The following is a 20,141-nucleotide window of genomic DNA, read 5'->3' on the forward strand; positions in this document are numbered from 1 at the left end:
AGAAATAAAGTGTCTGTTACTTTTTGTTTATGCTCGCTTTGATGAATTTCTGTGGGAGTCATTCTGATACCGCTACGTCTCGTGTCATTGTACTTGCCCACGTTTTGTGACAAAACATCTTAATATTAGTGAGTTTTATCGCTGGTGAACCTTTTCCACGTTTTTAGAACGTCCTATTTAAACGTTCGATCTCCACAGCTTTACCTTGGTTGTGTGTACTGAACAAAGTGATGTTATCTTTTGTAAGTCAGTCCGAGGCGGTCTTATAGTAAAACTCACTGGCATGATCAACCAACAATTTTCCTGTTTTTTATTTTTCATCTTCTTATCTGCTAAGGTGTTGAACGCGTTGACGATCAAAGCTCCTTGTTTATTTTGCAAAGGCATAACCCAAGTGAATTTGCTTAACATATTGATGATAGTGAGCAGATATGTGATCACTTCAGAGATTAACGCCCGAAGGGCGTTATGTAGGCTGTGTGATCGGCAACTGACAGTTTATGCCACGATAAACGAAGAGAAAACAACGTTAAACTATTATAATTGAAGTTTCAATTTTTCGTTATGCTATTTTCTTAGCATCATTAAAAAACAGAAATCTTAAATGAGCGAAGTAATACATGTGTGAGGTTTTCTGTTACTTAGCTATTTTTAGCACTTGGTATTGTCCTGCTTAATCGTAATAAGGTCATCATAAGTCCTTCTACCCATGGAAGCCAAATTTAATCAATTATTTGTTAAAACCAATTGTAAGAATGTCCTTTTCCTTTAATGCTTACTTAATGTCTGCCTTCACTCGCAGTGTTTATCTTATGATATACACGTGACTATATTTATAGAAATGGATATTCTTAGAAAAGTAGTTCTCCTTACAGTTCATACAGAAATAAACGCAGTTCATTTTCATCACATGGTAACATTCTGACCAATGTTACTTTCCTCTAACAGCTACTAGCAATTATATTGTTATGAGCACTGTAACTCCTCATGTCCACTAAATACCCAGGCATATGTCATCTACCGATCACTAATCACCCTACGCCGTGAAAATATTTTTGTACGGGTTTATGAAATTCTTCGGCAAGTTTTTCTTGATGATCCCGTGGAGCACTAGCACCGAATTCTACTTTATGTTTAGCGCCTATGATGCCTCCCACTAAGCAGTGGTCGATTCACTCTCTCTCTCTCTCTCTCTCTTTCTCTCTCTCTCTCTCATATGTTTTAGGTTTTAAATTCTAGCATCATTTCTCTTACATCCTGATTTATCGTCAGGATGATCCCGGGAACAAAAATCGTGTTGCATCGCAATCCCATCCAAACCGTTATAAGGTTCTTGTCTTGGTAGCTGCTGATCGTATTGATGTAACTGTTCCTCAGAGGGATTCCACGGCCCTATATATTTAGGTGCCAACCTCCTTTAGGTCTCGGAAATTTCTTTGTGATTTTATGAATATCGATAGCACCTCATTTAATTGTAAGCCCTCCGCATTTGAAGCATCCTCCAACACTTACATTATATTCTATTCTAATGCCATCATTAATCGTATCCAGCCTACAGCAATAACAATTAGTTACATATTTTATACAAAATTATCAATCACATAAACAGTCTTACAGCTAGAAATGCTAGAATTTCCACTTCAAACACCAAACACTTGTGTTTCTGGAGACAATACCCGAGGACTTTTTCGCTCTACGAACAGTACATTGAGACCACACTATTTTTACGACTGTTTTTGGTAGTCACCTCCACCTCCTCCTGGTTTCCCGTCCTCATCCTACAATGTAAGTAGCTCAGATACATTTTGTCTTGTGTGTATATTAGGTTAAGTTTATATTAAATTTAGAATGGTTTCCGGAAACATTGCTAGTAATGTTTATACAAAAAGATTTTCCGCTGTGCCTCTATTTGACGTACTGAATGCAATACCAACCACAAAAATTATCATAGATACCTTGAATTTGAAGTGAATTATGCAAATCCACTTTTGCGTGACCTGTTTTTAGATACCGAATGACGTCATATGGATGAGGGAAACCAAAATAATCAAAATATTATATATTTGTCTAAGCAGGATCATTTACTACAGTTACCCAATGCATCTCATCACCATTATAATAATTCTGAATGATAATCAAACAACTTTCCTCCTCATGAATTTTGATACCAAAGCTGAACCTTTGAAAATACAAACTCTGAAATATTTGACAGCAGGTTTATTTTTCGATGTCAACATCAGAATGTATTTTTATCATGATCTTGTCTACGGTAATATCATTCCTCGTCCTCTTTTTTTCCACATCCCTGCACTGTTGGAGTCCTCTTCCGCCCAAAATATAGCTCAGAAGGGCGGCCAATATCGACACGGCCACACCGACTAATATAGGTCTGATAAAACATCCTTGTTCAGCTAATTGTGCCGCGAAACATTTCAGTAGTAAACTTGTTTTAGCCGCAGAGTGTTTAGTTAATGGAACCACCTGACGAGCAATAAGCACGAGTTTATCAGGACTGTATGCCATACATGCAACCGCAACCTCATCCAGGTTTTTTTACATTGCGCTTCGTGTTTGAAGCAGACAAAGTTAATATGACTGGAACATACGGCATTCTTTGGAAATAGCTTTCGTTATTTCTAACATGTGATATTAGTTCGGTTGTCTGCGGTGTTTAGTATTATGGTATCCTAGGTTGGCATAGCCAAATGGTGATTTGATGAATATATTCTTCTTTCAAAAAAATTGTGTATTTCCACTTAAACCATTACTCCGAGCTTACTTCTTTCTAGTGTTGACTACGCCATTACCCCTCACCGCTCGTTCTGCTGTAGCCCCAGACGCCGCTACTGCTGATGCAGCTACACCAATAGGTAAAAAATCTGATGCTAAAATATTTGGACCAAGAGACTTAATCACAGCAATAATTGCTGAATCAATAGACCCACCATAAATGCGATCATTGTTGAGCCAGCGCTCTTTGTCGTGGCATGTTTTATACAGAACACATGATATATTTTCAAAAATAGCCAGTGCATTTCCAGAATTGCTTTGCATTTTACACGTGGTCGTCTCTAAAAAATGCTTTGAATTTTTAACCTGAATTGCTTTTAAATACGACTTGCATTTTACGTAATGATCGTCTTTAAAGATGCCTTTCATTTTAGACGATTGTGGTCTCTGAAACAGCAGAGCTCTAACACGAACACATTCATTTTTTCGTTGAGGACGTCTAACCTCATGAACCAATAACCTGTGACTAGAGCGTAACACATATAATCCCCACCAGGGGCCGCTGTCCACCGAATTTCAGTATCCACTGGGGAGTATGTAAGACGTTCGGAATGTTTGGTAACGTCGAAAGGAAAAAATAGTTTTATAACTCTGTAACATCTTCTAACTGTGTCTTGGTATTTTTGCAACGCTTAGATCAACTTCATATACGCTCGAGTGTAATTTCTATTAGAGATATGTAAGTCACATTAAAGTTCTCGTTCGGAATATTGCCTTGAATTAATGTAGACGTGAATGTAGCTAACCCTGATGCTATCAAACACATGCCAGTCTCCCGTCTTATCCACTTGCCACGCCACCAGACGAAAAGCCAGAAACACATGCTTGGGAGCTCACTTTTTGCATTTGTAACTACTTGCCACGTTCTGGTGACATAAGCAGCAGTAAATTGCTGCATGTAAATCCGATCTTGCTCAAACATAAAATTGTTTCGTAAATTTAGACAACATTGACTTTTATTCGAGTGTATACGCAATCGAGGGTGTGATTTTGGGCATCCACAACAATAACCAACTCAGTACAAATTGACCGTCTGCAGCCATTACGACTTTATGCATGTACTGCGCTGGTGAACCCCGCCAATCAAGCACAACGTGTTTTATGATGTGGTAATATCTCAGAAAATCGAACTCAGCGGGAGCAGCATGCAAATTCCACAATGAGTATCAGTGGGATACCTTCTCGTGGCAAATCCGACATTGTAACGAACCTGAAGCGCAAAGGAAAAGCTGTTTCTGAAAATGTGTCTGGTTACGTTAGCAGCATTTCCTATTGTAGTTATTGTGAGCACATCCTTAGAAGCTGGAAATTCGTTACTGACCACAGCACCGCTGCCTGTATCGCGGTACCACCACATGCTCGTAAAGCAGAACCGCATATAATCTCCCTAAACGTGATCAAACTGAGAATCCAACTTGTCTGCGATTAATTTCTTGCACGTCTGATTATACAGTTGGTATTCAGCTCATTTTAATAACGACCACCTGTTATTTAGTAAGGTGACCTAAATTTTACCTCGGATTTCCAGAAATTCTTTATGAGGTACGAAATACACATCTTCATCCCGCGTCTCGATTTTTCGGTGGGTGCTCACATTTAGATTGGTAATTTTAGAATCATGGTATTCGATATACTCATATGCCATGGTGGATTCATCAATGGGGGTATCCTCGTATAATTTCAGATAATCGGGAGTGAATATATGGTACATGTTTTATATATTATGCATTATTATTTTCACCATAATCATTTAGGTCGTATCCAGACATTAAACTTGTAATGGCGGATTTATCTGTAGCACTAACTGCAGTGCATAGTGCGTTAGATGGTTCACCCACACTTTTTTCTAAGTCGAATAAAATATACTCTGATTGTGCTGATGTTTTGCGGCAGTTTTGCTTTAGAACGCACCCGGATTTTGCGTTTGGGCCAGTACTGAGCTTTTCTATAATCATACTCACTAATTTTGGCCTAGAGCTGTTCCAGTTGAAAAAAGCCGCCTTGATGTCTCCCGCTTTTGCAGCTATGACAGCGAATGGTGCGGCTTTAGAAGCTATCCCGGGCAATGCTGAACTATCTTTTGAAAATAACCTGGATAAAAGCCAACAATGGTTTTACGTCTTGCTGCACGTCCTGGTTTTTATCGAGCATCACTAATTTGTGTTTTAATATATCGTTTAGAATTTTCACGTAATGGAGTCAGCACCTGCATTACCCGCCTGTTTAAAAGCAATGAGAAATTTTAAGCGTGAGTCAATCTCAGCAGGGTGCTGATAGTAACTGATATGATACCTGTCACGGATATTAGATTGGTCACGGGTATTAAAACCGACCTTGACGCCCTTGACGGTCTTTGTCTTTTTTTGTACATAACTGATACAATAACTACTTAATGTAGTGTTTACTTAGGTGTGTAATTCTGAAATAGAAACGGCAAAAAGTTTAAGGTAATCGTTGTTTTAACCGTCTCGTAGTGCTCACATTTTTTTAAAAATTTCCTCATGTAAAAAAGGCCAAGTCTTCTTTAGAATTTGGGGTTTAGCTAAATTTTCATTTATTAATAAGATCGGGATAATTGTCGGATGATTCTGAACTCGATAAAAAAATTAATATATCGGGGGATATAATGATAGGAAAATTAAATATGGGAAATCATGTCATTAGCGGTTTGCAAAATACTTATCTTCTATCAGCGGACACCGCTACCAGATAGTCACATGCGGAACCCTGGCAACCACAAAATTAGCTTCGACTGGTGGCAAGATGACAGGAGACACTAACATGAATGTGAGGATGTTAAATGGTTTGGCCACAACCTTAGTTAAACCTGAATGAACCTCTTATGAAGAAGTATCGGGAAATCATGTCAAAATTGGATTGGCGGACAAACATAATAAAAGAGGCGAACCCATGACAGAATCGATCAATATGAGTCTAAACGCACCTTCCACCACGTCGCGTTTAGACTCCACCGTAGCGAAGTTTGCTAACGTTAATAATTATGATGTCCGTAAAACGAGCAGGGATGAACTTGCGGAAGAAATGTTTATTGAACGTCATAGTTTAACGGGGACGGGGGGGGGGGGGTCCGGGGGTTATGTCTACCGGAAACGAAATTGCTTGTGAAGGACTACCCGACCATGATGACCACGGAAGTCACTGCCAAACAATACGTAGATAAACGTTGTATTGAGAATAATATAGGTCACATCCCCATTCTGTCTGGTAAAACCGGTAATCGGTCATGATTTCAGTTTCAGCTTCGTCAGAATATTCAGCTTCTAACAAGGCTTAGTTCGCTTTTGCTATTCATTTAGTTGGATCTGGTAGCGGAATCAAATCGGTCACAGGTGGCGTTGCCTCTAATGTTTGGATACCAGTCTACATCCTCACACCCATCTACGTCTGGAAATTTCAGGTGCGATGGCGTCATAATGATATTGAACGTATATGAACTTGGAGATTAGACGGTATCAAGCAAGATAGCAATGCTGACGAGCTCTATAGCATTACTAGCACCATCGGACTGAATAAGTTAGAATTTCATGTACCATATTAAGAGACAATATATTTTGCGTTTATTGTGACGGATTTAACAGCAGAACCCCTAAATACCGGTAAGCTATTTTTAAAATTGTACTGTAGATGATTTAGTATAAAATAAAATGGCTGAAATTATCAGGATCGCTTTCAAGTTATTCCAATTCTTAATTTGATGAGTCATACTGTCAGGACTCTTTTGACGCTGGAAATGATTTGCACTCGCTAAAAGCAACCAGCGGGGTATTCGTTGCTATTAAAAATGAAATAAATGCAGCTACAACATTGCCTGCTGAAACACACTTGGTATTTAAAGAAGATGCACAATCTCTATCATTAGTTTATGTGAGGAAAATGAGGCATAAGCAACTTGTGCGAGGCCATCGACAAATAGTTTACAGACTTTAAATTTTGTAACGACAGAGAATCTACTCGATTCGCAAAACAATATTGAAGAAATTGTCCAACTAATCATACATGAACTTAATCCTTGTGTCGTGGATGCCATCGCAAAAACCGAATATTGTACAAACCTAAATTCTCACGAAAAGAAGATGACAACTGTAAAAAAGATAATGACTGCATTGACAAATTCGTGCTGAAGTTTCTCGACAATGAAAGATTACGCGATCATGTGGACAAAGCAAATTTTTTCCATCAGATTGATTTAGAGTACGAGATTATGGACACGATCGTGGATGAGATGGCGTTAGAAGATGACACATCGGTTAGGGGTGATGATGCAGACTCTACTGGGAGGGAAGCACAAAAAATCGTAGAAGCTTATTACGTCGTGGTGATACAATTATTAGCCAACCCTGTGCCTCCGGACAAGATCGCTGAGGCTGTTGATAATTTAGAATCGTTAGGAGAGCAGGAAAGGAAAGTTCATGTTGCAGATTTGCTCTCGAAGAGCAGTAAATTCCTGGAAAATAATTTTGTTATTGCTCCAGCAGTCATACCCGAACGGCGAAAAATAATCAAGACAGGAATTTAGGTGTCAGCAAATAAATCATCGAGCTTAATCAAATTCAAATGCTATCCTACCTCATCTTCGAAAAATCTAATGGAGTCATATTAGAAACAAAATATGAAGCCTGTGTTGAATTGTAATACACTGCAGACAACCGAGTGTAAAAACGTTTTGAAATAAGCGGACCATTTGATATCTTCAGCGACAAATATTATCGCTCTGTTATTAATCTCAACCGCATTAGCTGTTTGTCTGCAGGAAACAAACTCTCTCAAATCACCGTTCTCCAGATTTACAGCAACAACAGGACGAGGTCAATAAATTTTAATCGACCACAGCCTCAAAATTTTCGATTGTTGAGTTTATTGCCGTTCATATAATCCACAATATAATAATAATAATAATAATAATAATGAGGACTTTGTATAGCGCCTAATCTTTAGAAGCTCTAGGCGCTTTACAACATTAGACAACACCTATAAGATAAAATACGTATATAATGATATGATTACAAACACAAACACCATGAAATTAGAAAACATAAAAAGTCATGCTGAGAATATTTAAGGTAGGAAACATTATTAGGTCTTTAGGTTTTGTTCTTGCAGTCGAAATAAATGAGTTTTGAGAGCACTCTTGAATGGCATCACTGTGTCTTTGTGTCTAAGTTCAGTAGGCAATTCATTCGACGTTGCTAGGCCCTGGTAGGCAAAAGAATGCTGTCCATATGGCTTTGTTTTCATAGTGGGAATACTGAGTATAAGACTGTCAGAAGAGGAGCATAAGTATCTTGCTGGTGTGTACACATGAGTGAGGTCGGATAGGTGTGTTGGACTTGAGTCCGTCAATAAAACTTAGCACAGAGATCAAATTTTGTGTTTGATTCTGGATCGAATGGATAGCCAGTGTAGGGTACAAAGTAGCGGGGAGGTGTGCTCTGATCGTGGTACTCTAAGTATGATCCAAGCAGCTGTGTTTTTAACTTTTTGAAGTTCTTGGAGTAGATATTGAGATGAACCAAACATAATTGAGTTACAATAGTCCAGTCTTGAAAGTACTAATGAACACACAAGTGTTTTAGTGGCATCAACTGAAAGATATTTGCGAATGGAGCTGATGCGTCTCAGCTCAAGATATGCAGCCTTGCATATGTTCATGACATGTTGGTGCAATGTAAGAGTACTGTCCAGAGTAACACCCAGGTTTCCTACTGATTGTGTGAATTTAATATTGGTGTTGCTGTTATTTATTGTTTGAGGTAAAGGATGTGAATGAGAAAGTCTTTGTATTGAAATCAGAACGGCCTCAGTTTTATCATCATTCATCTGCAGCTTGTTACATGTCATCCATGATTTCACATCAGAAATGCACCTCTCTACACCTTGGATGGTAGCATCAACTTCAGTTGGGTGGCTAGATTTGTATATTTGGGTGTCATCGGCGTACAATTGGTGAGACACTGGATGATGATATATGACACTTGAGAGCGGCTGAGTGTATAAAATGAAGAGAACAGGTCCAAGAACAGACCCCTGTGGAACACACAACATAGATCAACTGGGCTGGAGTGTATTCCATTTACAGACCCAATTTGTGTCCTGTTGACCAAGTAGGACTTGAACCACAGTAAGGCTGTATCATGAATGCCAAATACATGCTGGAGACGGTGAAGTAATATTATCAGGGTCTATTGTGTCAAATGCTACAGACAAATCAAGGAGGGTGAGGACTGTAATCTTTCGCTATCCAAAGCAGAGAGAATAGCATTAACTACTTTTAGAAGGGTAGTTTCAGTACTGTGGCAAGGGCGATATGCAGATTGTACATTGCTAAAACGACTGTTTGAATTCAGATGTGATACAAGCTGGGATAGAACAACCTATTCTAAGATTTTTTTATATGAATGGGAGCTTAGAAACTGGGTGGTAGTTCTTTAAATCGTTATGGTCTAGTGTTGGTTTCTTCAGCAGAGGCTTTACAATTGCAGTTTTGAAAAATTATGGGAATTCCCCTGATGAGAGAGAGGTATTAATAACATCAGTTAGTGAAGGCAATACTGGATCTAAGCACTCAAGCAGCAGTGTTATTGGAATTGGATAAAGTTCACATGACGTTGGTTCACTCTTCGTCAGGATTGTACGTACGAAATCCATAGAGACAGGTTCAAATGCTGCTAATAGTTGCCGCTCAAATTCTGTATCCCAACTGTATGGTGACGACGAGTCAATGGAAATTGTGGTGTCAAGCTTATCTCTAATGGTTTGTACTTTGTTACGGAAGAAATAATGTAACCCACATGAATAATCCCTCGGTTGACTTCAAACACAAAAAAAAAAAAAAAATAAAAAAAAAAAAATGCCGGCGCATCTTCTAGTGTGTAGTCTCCTCATATGCTATAACCCGCGTTAGTGTTGTTTGACGCTAAAGATTTTTTTTTTATTCCCACGTGACGAACATTTCTCTCCTCATCCGCTTCATAACTGGTAAACACAGGATGTAATCTCCAATTTGCCATTACGTGTATAATATGTATTTTCATCTTGTTTGTTTAATTAATTGAATCTTCCCTTTTACCCTCCAGACGGCAAATTCGATGACCGTATGGTAATTTTTATCACGGTCCACACGGTACTTGTAAAGGACCATGATCTTAAATGGAATTTACGCCGTGATGTTTTTATTTGGACAGATCATGCGGATTTGGACGTATTTTGAAGATGGTAATGTTGGGTGTGCACAATTACATCGGTCTCCAAATTATGAATGAGTAAATATAACAACGATTTCTCATTAGCACCGCCATTATCCACTCGGTTATTGACGCCACCAAAAATAAAAGGAGGACTACGATTAAAGGAGGGGTGGTGGCCTTTTACAAAAACAAATCACAGTTGTGATAGTGTCCATCGTAATTGGGAGAAATATTAAACTGGCTGTAATAACACTTTCCAAACGCCGCATCCAGTAAGAAACCCTGGGAGGCAATGAGGCTTACCACAAGACCTGACAGCACCTGGAGGTAAGAATATTCGGGCATAAGACCGACACGTCTCCAGGAGTAAGTTATTATCTAAAACCCGGAATGTCATCGATGCAAATATCATGACCCACAATTTCACCCTCAAATAATTTTTCTGTATACCTTCTCAGCACAAACTCAAACAAAGACCCCCATAAGCATGGTAAAGTCGCAGAAAAAAAAAGCTTTAGGAGATATTTTTTTATCCACGATCACTGAATCGATATCCCCAAAAGGAAAGCGACCTCTCTCTGTGGCTAGCTCAGATACACCAATGGTTGTGGTTATCAGATAATACCATTCGACGGACTTTTGTCTTAGGCGATATTTCGAAAAAAACAATCGTTCAACTTTTGATGCAAATCCATTCTTCTTCTTCTTCTTCTTCTTATTATTATTATTATTATTATTGTTATCATTATTATTATTATTATTATTATTATTATTATTATATAAACAATATAGATGCCGGAAGAGTAATACATCAACGACGTCTTACTACAAAATTAGGAGAGACTGGATGAACAATCGCAACATCTTTCAGAAACTTGGACATGTCCTTAGAGCTCACACTTACAACTTCGCGTCCAGACAAGTACTAGTCACGCCAGAGCAGAGAAACAAGCATTACCCAATCACGGACTCATTAATATCAGATATGATTTGAATCTCATCAGAAGACATTGCGTTTCGTGAATGAGCAGCGCTTTTTTCAAACATTTGCTGAGGTTGTCATAATCCTAAGGATAAGCAAATGTCGGAAACACGGTACTCACGTCATCATCGAAAACAGGAAGGATCTCGAGGAAGCCATCATTAACGCTGACCTCTCAAACATCGAACCTATCGTTAATTTGACCCTCATCAATGTTGCAGAACGGGGGCAGGATCAAGTGATGCGCAGGACGCAACAAAAAAAACAAAAAAAAAAACAGAATTATACAAGCAGGGAACATATCTTCTCACCTACGATCAAGACCTCACCATGAAACACAGCACATGCTACGTCACCAAGGACAGGCTTCTCGAACTCATCACACCACCACAGTCTAAAACAGGGAGGGCAAAAAATGACGGACCAGAGCACCAAGTGGTGTTAGCATCAGCACAATTGATTTCAACCATAAATAGAGGTTGTAGTCACGGCATAAGGTGCGGCGAATCCGGAAACAAACCCACCCGTGGATTAACACCATCTTCTGGGTCTGACACACTTACAAAAAAACACTCAGGAGTAAACAATGTTATAGTTTGTATTTGGAACTGACCTTTTACCTCCAAAAAATGCGACCAAAGCAGCAGTCGGGGCCATGGGGAATGTGGATGTGAGGACAAGACAGACAACGACAAGAGGTCATTCTCTTGTCAAAATAAATATATTATCATATATCATATTTTGTGTACGGAACCCCTTCTTAAATACAAGTGACACTTATACAAAGGCGGTTTGATGTTGATGCTAACCTTAAAAGCTTAGTAAAGCAAGAGGAACTATTAACACACTGCAGATCCATTGATCCAGATCTGAGTAAGAATCGAATGGTAACCGCTCAAAGCATAATTCAATTCTTTCAAGTGTTACTTTATTTTACTGGAAAGTATTATAACCGTTCTGGTGTTGAGCTAATCTTTAGTAGAGTAATTACCCTGTAGTTGAAGCAGCAGTAGTAGTAGTAGTAGTAGTAGTAATAGTAGTAGTTGTAGTAATAGTACTTGCTGTTGTTGTTATTGTTGTTATAATATAGTTAAGCAGTTAGAGAAGTAGTATATTATTTTAAGATATACGGCGTCATACATAGACGCATTCGGCTGAAATGTTTGTATCCCTTGGTAAGTCAATGGTAAATGGGTAACTATTTTTTTCGATGTATATTTATTATAGCGGTGCCACTCAACAAAAGCGCGGTGGTTATTGGATATAGTCCAGACGGACATACATGCATGAGCAGGTGATGCCGTGCAACGTCTGTAAAGTTCAAGATTGACACTTTAAACATTGTGATATAATCCAGGTAGTTTTTAAATGTGTACAACGGTATTAGAATGAGCGTGTATTCCTACAGGACTGGCTGGGGTGCGAAGGGGTGTAGATGGGTATACACAAAATTGCTTGTTACATGTACGTCTTAAAAATCTGAGAATTTATATTTGGTGGGGGTGGATATATGGATGCGTATGTTCAAGTATTTAATCGTGTTGGTTGCTGAGAACGGAGCCAGCAGTACTCGACAGCACTCTGAGTAAAACAGTTTCTGCACGGTGTTTTGTCACGGCATGTTTCAACATTCTTAAATGAATACATTTTTTTACGACAGAAATGTCTGTGGGTTTTTAATCCCAATGCTGCGGTCATCTTATTGGGGTAAAGTTGTTTCATCATGACCAAATTAATGGTGGGACTCATCTCAAGGAGACAGAGAGGGAAAAGAAGACATCACTCTGGCCTCCGTTTAGAGAATTTATCACCCCTTAATATACCGCTGTTACATCACTCCTGTGCGGAGAGGTAGGTACTTGGTTCGATCTGTAAAATGGAAGTCAAAACCTGAAGTCTACAACGTAGCATTTCTTAATTGAAATTGAACAAAACTCAATATAGAAAATTACACTAAATCAAATTATACATTTAAGATATATAATAAAATTTCTACATTTATTTATAGCTAACCAACTTCGTGCAATTCTGTAAATTTTGTATTTTGAAATTAAATGTCGAATAAAATTAACAAGAATCCAAAAATGCTAAAAAATTATATCTTCCAGACTAATACCAAAATTATTTGCAGTCAACGTATTTTTTTGAATGTTTGGTCTAAAATACAAAAATATTTTCTGTAACTACAGTGGTATGTTGTTTCTATGCTGTACTGTATTGCTCCCATTCTTTAATAGAATATACGAGAAACACAGTAATATTTTTTGGTATAATATGCAAATGCCGTAGTACATAAGAGCATTGGTGTTCTGTATACAGTTTCGGTTATACAATTCTAACAATCACAGTCTTTATTACAAAAAAAGTATACAATCTGTATCACACACTAAAAAGACTATAAGAAACATCGTCTTTAGAAAAATATACAAATTCAAATTAGTCCTAAAATTTGCACTTTATACACATCCCTCGAACCACTATCGTGACAATATCATATGCATACCATGTCTGTTTAGAAAACTGCACAGGAAATAGGTTCATAGGTTTTCATGCTATATTTGTTTATATAGGTGTATAGGTGGGGGTGTTTAAGAAAGAAAGAAAGAAAGAAAGAAAGAAAAGCGAATGTATAATACACCATATAAGTTGCGGAATGTGTACGTTATATGCGCCATTGTGTAATTAAGTTCAAAATCCCCTGAACAATTACAAATGTAAATTCTTTTTTAAAACAACATTTATTTTCAATGATGTACTTTGACTTCGGATATTGATCTTGCATATCAAACTGACGAGATATACCTTTGCAAGGGCATGACGCTGGTGGAGTGAAGGATCATATATATCTAACCTAATGATGAGGAAGGAATGGGGATAATAAGATAAAGTGAGTTTATGAGCCGAAATAGCGCTGTAGCTTGGTTCTTTCAAGAAAGCATATGTCTTATGTTTCTTTTTAACCTTCAGAAGTGTAATTAATTTCAACAGTTAAACTTAGATTTTACTTTATGTAGGTGTATGGTTCGTGTGAGATTGATGTATGTGCATTTTTCATTAGAAATGTATTGATTGCATACCAAGATTGAATTAGAACATTGTATATAATTTCACTGTTTTGGCTGAAATAAAATACTAGCAATCATTATATTACACGTGTTTCCTAAATGACAATGAATGTTAAATATTTTGATCCATTTGCTTGTGACCAGATCGTAAAAAGGGTATGGGTGTAAAACATATGGGCCTATATTTTATTTCATGACCTTCGTTGAGGTATGTATTAAATTACGTAAGTCAAACTGAAATATACTATATCCGTTTTGTCGCTTTTCTATGTTATTGTGTGATAATGAAATCGGAATATATTGTACATAGCCAAGAATACACGGAAATGCTACATAAATAATTAGACGGTGATGGCTAAACGGCTTACCGTAGTGAATTTTAAACCATTTGTTCCTTTTGGCCAAACATATAATGTATCTAGAATGAATTTGACCATCATTCAGTGATTTAAAATATAGTGTATGTTTGTATTTTTTCCAATCACTTTGTAAAAAACCTTACCTCATTTGAAGTTCTAGAATTATATTCACAAGGTTTCCTTACAAAAGATAATATGCATACGCAGGCCTACTCTTCAAGGCTATACATGAAATATCTTGCATTATTCGACGTGAAAAGGTGTGTATATCTGCTGGATTGCATCAACCTGCATTTGTATTAGTCTGTAAAGTATTAGGTGAGGGAATTGGCCATGTTTGATGTGTTTGGCACAGCGGAACAAGTAAATTATTTACTGATGAGTCAGTTACCTTGTATTCGACCCCGACTGATCCAATGGTATGATTCGAACCAGAGCACCATTTTTGTCACCCATGTGACAGAGAAATCTACTTGTTTTCCTAACCTTACTTTTCTTGTCTCAGTCTAGTCATCTCAGACCAGTCGTCTCAGTCAAGGTGTCCACGCGCTCAGAACTACTTAAAAAAAGAAACCCTTGTTGTCTTCTGCTCTGCTTGACGTAGTTGTACCACAATCAAACGACAACAACAACTGCAACAAATCTATAACAAAAACGTAGTAACTTAAGGTAAATCCATATTTGAGAACACACAATCAAACCCATTTCGAGAGAGACAAAGACACAAACAACACGATGTCGAACGTTTTAGTTTTATGTTATTTCGTTCCACACAGCATGGTCAATTTTATATATATGCAGGCCTAGCTCAGTACAACTTCAGGTCAGCGTCATTAAATGTAGCTAAAGCTACCTGACTAGTTTTAAATACTTTGTGTGAAACAAAGTATATACTGTTAGCTACATTTAATGACGATGACCTGGAAAATGTCTGTGCAACAGATAGGATAAAATCCTAAGACTATAAACCTATACATTTCATAGCCTCTCAACTCTCTTAACAACCACGGAACACTTAGTTACAGCTAGAAATGTGTTACATAAAACATGCGTTATTCTAACTTTGTTAATCATCTCCATTGTGCCCCGGTTGAATCAAAAATATAGCTACATTATTTAAAGACCAATAATGCACTTACCTGCCAGAAGGAATCATTTATCCGTCAATATCTTAATCCATAAGCAAATTTCACTGTAGCACTTGCCATATTTCCAGGACAGAAAAATGAATGTTCAAAGAATCTGTGAACTTGAAAGTTTAGCACATGGTTATCCGCTAGAGTCCGTTTTTGGAGGGTCTATTATACACGGAGGTAATTTTACAATCAGTATTAAGGACAACACAAGTATGTCACACACAGTTTCACCTCCTCCAGAGAAAAGAATAGTTATATACGATAGTGACACAGAACTCTAATTACCCATGAATAATCTAAAGATTGTACTAAGTATAACTACAGTAGAGCTGAGTAGCCAATAATGTTTTATTATTTACAATACAACTTTTCAAAATTGGAACTGATGAAAATAGAACAGTTTCTTGTAATAAATATGAATTATTTATTGTCAGTTTCATATAACATCCATATATTAAAGGTGATAATACCTCATTAATATTCGACGTTTTATGTTGTTATTTTTCTTTGCTCATGCGTATGAACATATTTATATTCATGCGCCGCTTGTAAACATTGGACGTGAACACTAGTGCAGAATTCTTTTTACTTTAAAGGAAAATATTGGGTGAGAAAAATAATCTACGTTGGGGTTTGGACCGAGACAAGGAAATCCCAGTCGCGAGTTTATATTATATATCTCCCCACTCGGACAAGCCTCGTGGGGAGACAAAAAATATAAACCCTTGACTGATATTTCCTTGTCTCGGTCCAAACCCCAACAAAGATTCTATATATGTAGCGAGTGCGTTACGCTATCCAATGTGTGACTGCAGCGTCTGCCTATATTTGTATCGTCTTAAGTTATGCAGGAGAGCACATTGCATAAAAACTAAATGGCCATGATATGATAATATCATAACTTTACATCGTACAACAGTATGTATGATCATCGAAAATGGTATAAAAACCTACAACATAATAGCGGCTGTACTGCCCAGCGTTCATTCAATCAGACCTTTAAGATAATGATATGTGCTAACCCAATTCCCTGATAGCATGACTATGCTGACACTTTAATAATTCCATAAATTTGCACATTGATGGCCAAACCCAAACGAGCTATGTATTTAATCGAAGGTAATAATTAGTAGTTTACAATCAATGGAGAGTGATATTCCTCCTAGAGTAAATTACATGCCATCACAGTCTATATTCAGTAAGAATATCATGTGCGCTGTTCCATCTACTAGTGTCTATATGCAGATTAGATGATGATGTTCTCAGTGTTAAAATAACATATGTCTAAACGTTCGAATTTAATCAAATTTACATATATATATTTGATGTCGAATTCGAACGCAAGATTAGAATGTAGTCTAGATTCGGATGATTTCCCTATCCACATTTGCCACTATTAGACAAGCTGGTCAGCTAAACGTTTTTTGACAACCGATTTGACTGATCCTACCTTTTCCGTGTTATAGCGTAATTTGTAAGATTCTTATCAAATGTCCAAAGTTTCGTCACAGGAAACTCTTCTAAATCATAACAACTTTGAACATACCCAGGACATACGAATTTCATACTATCAACACAGATAATGTTGTTGCAATCATTAAAACTGGGGAAGTACATATTTGTTCGTACAGTCGTTCCTCCAGTCACAATAAAAAAATCATGTGTACATTATTTCATCACTCCAAATCCTTTATCAGAACATGCTAAGTGCACTGTCTTAAAAGCATCTCCTGACACAATGATAGCCTGTACTAACCATGAGCGTACCAAAGCCGAACGTACCCTCGATGATAATAAAATGAATCCAGTACACATTTTAGTGTATCGCGTACATTAATGCTGGTAATGGTATATAACATCGTCATCGTCATGACAATTTCATCAAAAAGATTGTGATAACTACAGCTAAGTCATCATGTAAGGGTGTAAGACAAAATCCCCAAAGGTTATCCCCCCCCCCCCGACAAAAACTCCCTTACTCCCTATCCCAAGCAAAATAAAATACATGAAATAATTCCTTCCCCTTCATCTCTTTTAAAACCTTCTCAAGTCTTCATAAATATACATTGTTGTGCGTCGGCTTGGGCCCTTTGAAGTTTTGTTTTGTCTTTCCCTTTAGTGGATGCAGGACGTATAGTGTACGGGTTACATGTTATATCTTAACAGACAAGGAGATTATGTAATGGTCGTTTTGATCTGAGGACTAATAGCACATGCGTCTGCTTTGTCTCCTCCATTTCATAAGAACTGAGTTTACTGCATTTGACTATTGCTGTTATATTTTGGGAAGGACTTAAAGGTCAAGCCATAGTTTTACTGGATTAAGATGAGATTGTATAATTAAATTAAATATGAAGATACATTTCGTCTTTCTTCCCCTATCCTGTTTCAAAATAGGCCAGTACATTTTTGCGGTTTAAGAAGTTTACGAACTTAGACTGGTGGAGGGGATTATGTACTATTTGTTTACTCTGCTGGAGGTAATTTGTCCTGGGGGTATTTTGTCTGTATCCCTAATGAAGGTAAGTGACAAATGAAAATTTCGATATATAAACAGATTAATTATTTTAAAATATTACAACTTGAAATGGATATAGACAAAATGACCAAAATCATAAAATGAGTTTAACAATTGAGTTTTTACCGAAAATATATGATGAAAAATGGACGAATATCAAATGTATTCTTCTGGCGGAAAGTATGTGTCTTGAAAGCACTACTGAATGTCAACATGGTGCCTTTGAGTCTGAAATCCAGAGAGAGTTCATTCCAGGTAACTGGGCTCTGATATGCAAGTGAGCGTTGTTCATAAGATTTAGTTTTACCTTAAGGAGCAGCGGGGGGGGGGGGGGGGGGGGCGAATCGGACATTTGTCTAAATCGTCATTTGGCTTAATTAATACTTTCTGCACTCAGCGGAGCCGGTGTCGTCAGCGCCCGGTAAAAAAAAAGACGACGTCGTCGTCGGGGGGGATCGTCCAATCGTCATTTAGTTTAATTGATACCTTCTGCGCGCAGATCCCAGCGTTGTCAGCGTTCGGTAAAAAAGCGCGACGACCGCGTCGATGTCATCGCCCCCCCCCCCTGCTGCTAAGTGGCTATTTACAATTTAACCGAATATTTGGTCAAGTCCGATACGATATCGTGTCCGAGGATCATGTAAATTTATCGTTACAAATCCATGTGGGGTCGACTGAGCATGACTAAAAAAGTTTCGAAAAACATTAAAGTCCATGTCACCGCCGCACCATGTCTGCCAAATATTTCGTAGCGTGTGTGTATCAACGCCGTTGAATACAGCAAGAATATTACAGTTGTCTCTGATTACTTTTGGAATCTGAGTGTATCGTTGAGTGACATATATCACGTCAGTGTTTTTATGCCTGCCTCTGGAAAATATCCTAGCTGGGTTTTTTTGATTGTCTAACATAACATCATCGTACACGACTAGATTGTTAACGTCGCCATCAATATCATCGATACCCGGTGCATCATTGATATCCGTAATAAACTCAATAACATTTTTTTTAGCGATCGCTGATGCATTCTCGTTGAAATCTTTCAACACCTCGTAGCATCGTTGATCGTCTACGCTAGGAGCAACCAAATACAATTTATCCCACTTCATCCATCTCATTATTAAATTGAGTAACAATTGCGTCTTGCCGGATCCAGATGGTCCGATGATAATCATCCGGATCGAGTTTGGTAACGCTGCAACATGCTTAACTGGTTCTCTTGTTTTAGTCGCTGAAAAGTCAATTACATTCATGTCTCTATACATAAATTATGGATCTATATTGTGTAAAGTGTAGAGTGCGTACTGGCACAAATGATATGACAACCGTTACAACAAGAAATAACAGATCGGCGCTTACTGGCAAGTGTGTACAATGCGGTATAAAGAAATTTAGATTTATTTCTATTAGACCCGGAGATGTTTTAAAAAAAAGCGAGGAGGTGATATTGCAGCCAAGTTATCAAAACTCCCCGGAACCCCGTGGGCAAAGTATCCAGGAGAAAAGCACCTTCCAGGATATAGCTACTGTGGCCCCGGAACACGATTAGATATTAGACTCGATGATCAAAATCAGCCCAAACCCGGTGAGTACCCAATAAACGCTATCGATAAGGCGTGTCATGCTCATGATGATGCTTACAAAAGTAGCGATCTGCAACAGCGTCATATCGCGGACGTAAAATTAATTCACGCGTTAAATGCTATTCCTGATAAATCCTTCAAGGAAAAATTGGCCTCATGGTTGGTAAAATCGGCTATGAAAGGTAAATTAATGATTGGAAGCGGAGCTTCTCGCGCTGGTAATTGAAAACGTTAGCGTTTATAATAACAACATGGAATCCATCTATTATTCTCCGAGAGGATACTGGAAGGGGAAGGCCGCAATTGGTAAGCTTGCAAGCGCTGCAAAAGTAACGAGGGCCACTGCGGCTAATTGGTTATCCAAACAGGCTATATGGCAAATCTATCTACCACCGCCTAAACAAATCAACTTCTCGCGCTTTGATGTCAGCGTACCTAATGAAGTTCATCAGGCTGATATACTATTTCTGCCGCATGACAACGGTTACAAATACGCGCTAACC

Source organism: Sinohyriopsis cumingii, chromosome 8, assembly GCF_028554795.1.
Source record: "Sinohyriopsis cumingii isolate HCF-2022 chromosome 8, ASM2855479v2, whole genome shotgun sequence".
NCBI classification, from domain to species: domain Eukaryota; kingdom Metazoa; phylum Mollusca; class Bivalvia; order Unionida; family Unionidae; genus Sinohyriopsis; species Sinohyriopsis cumingii.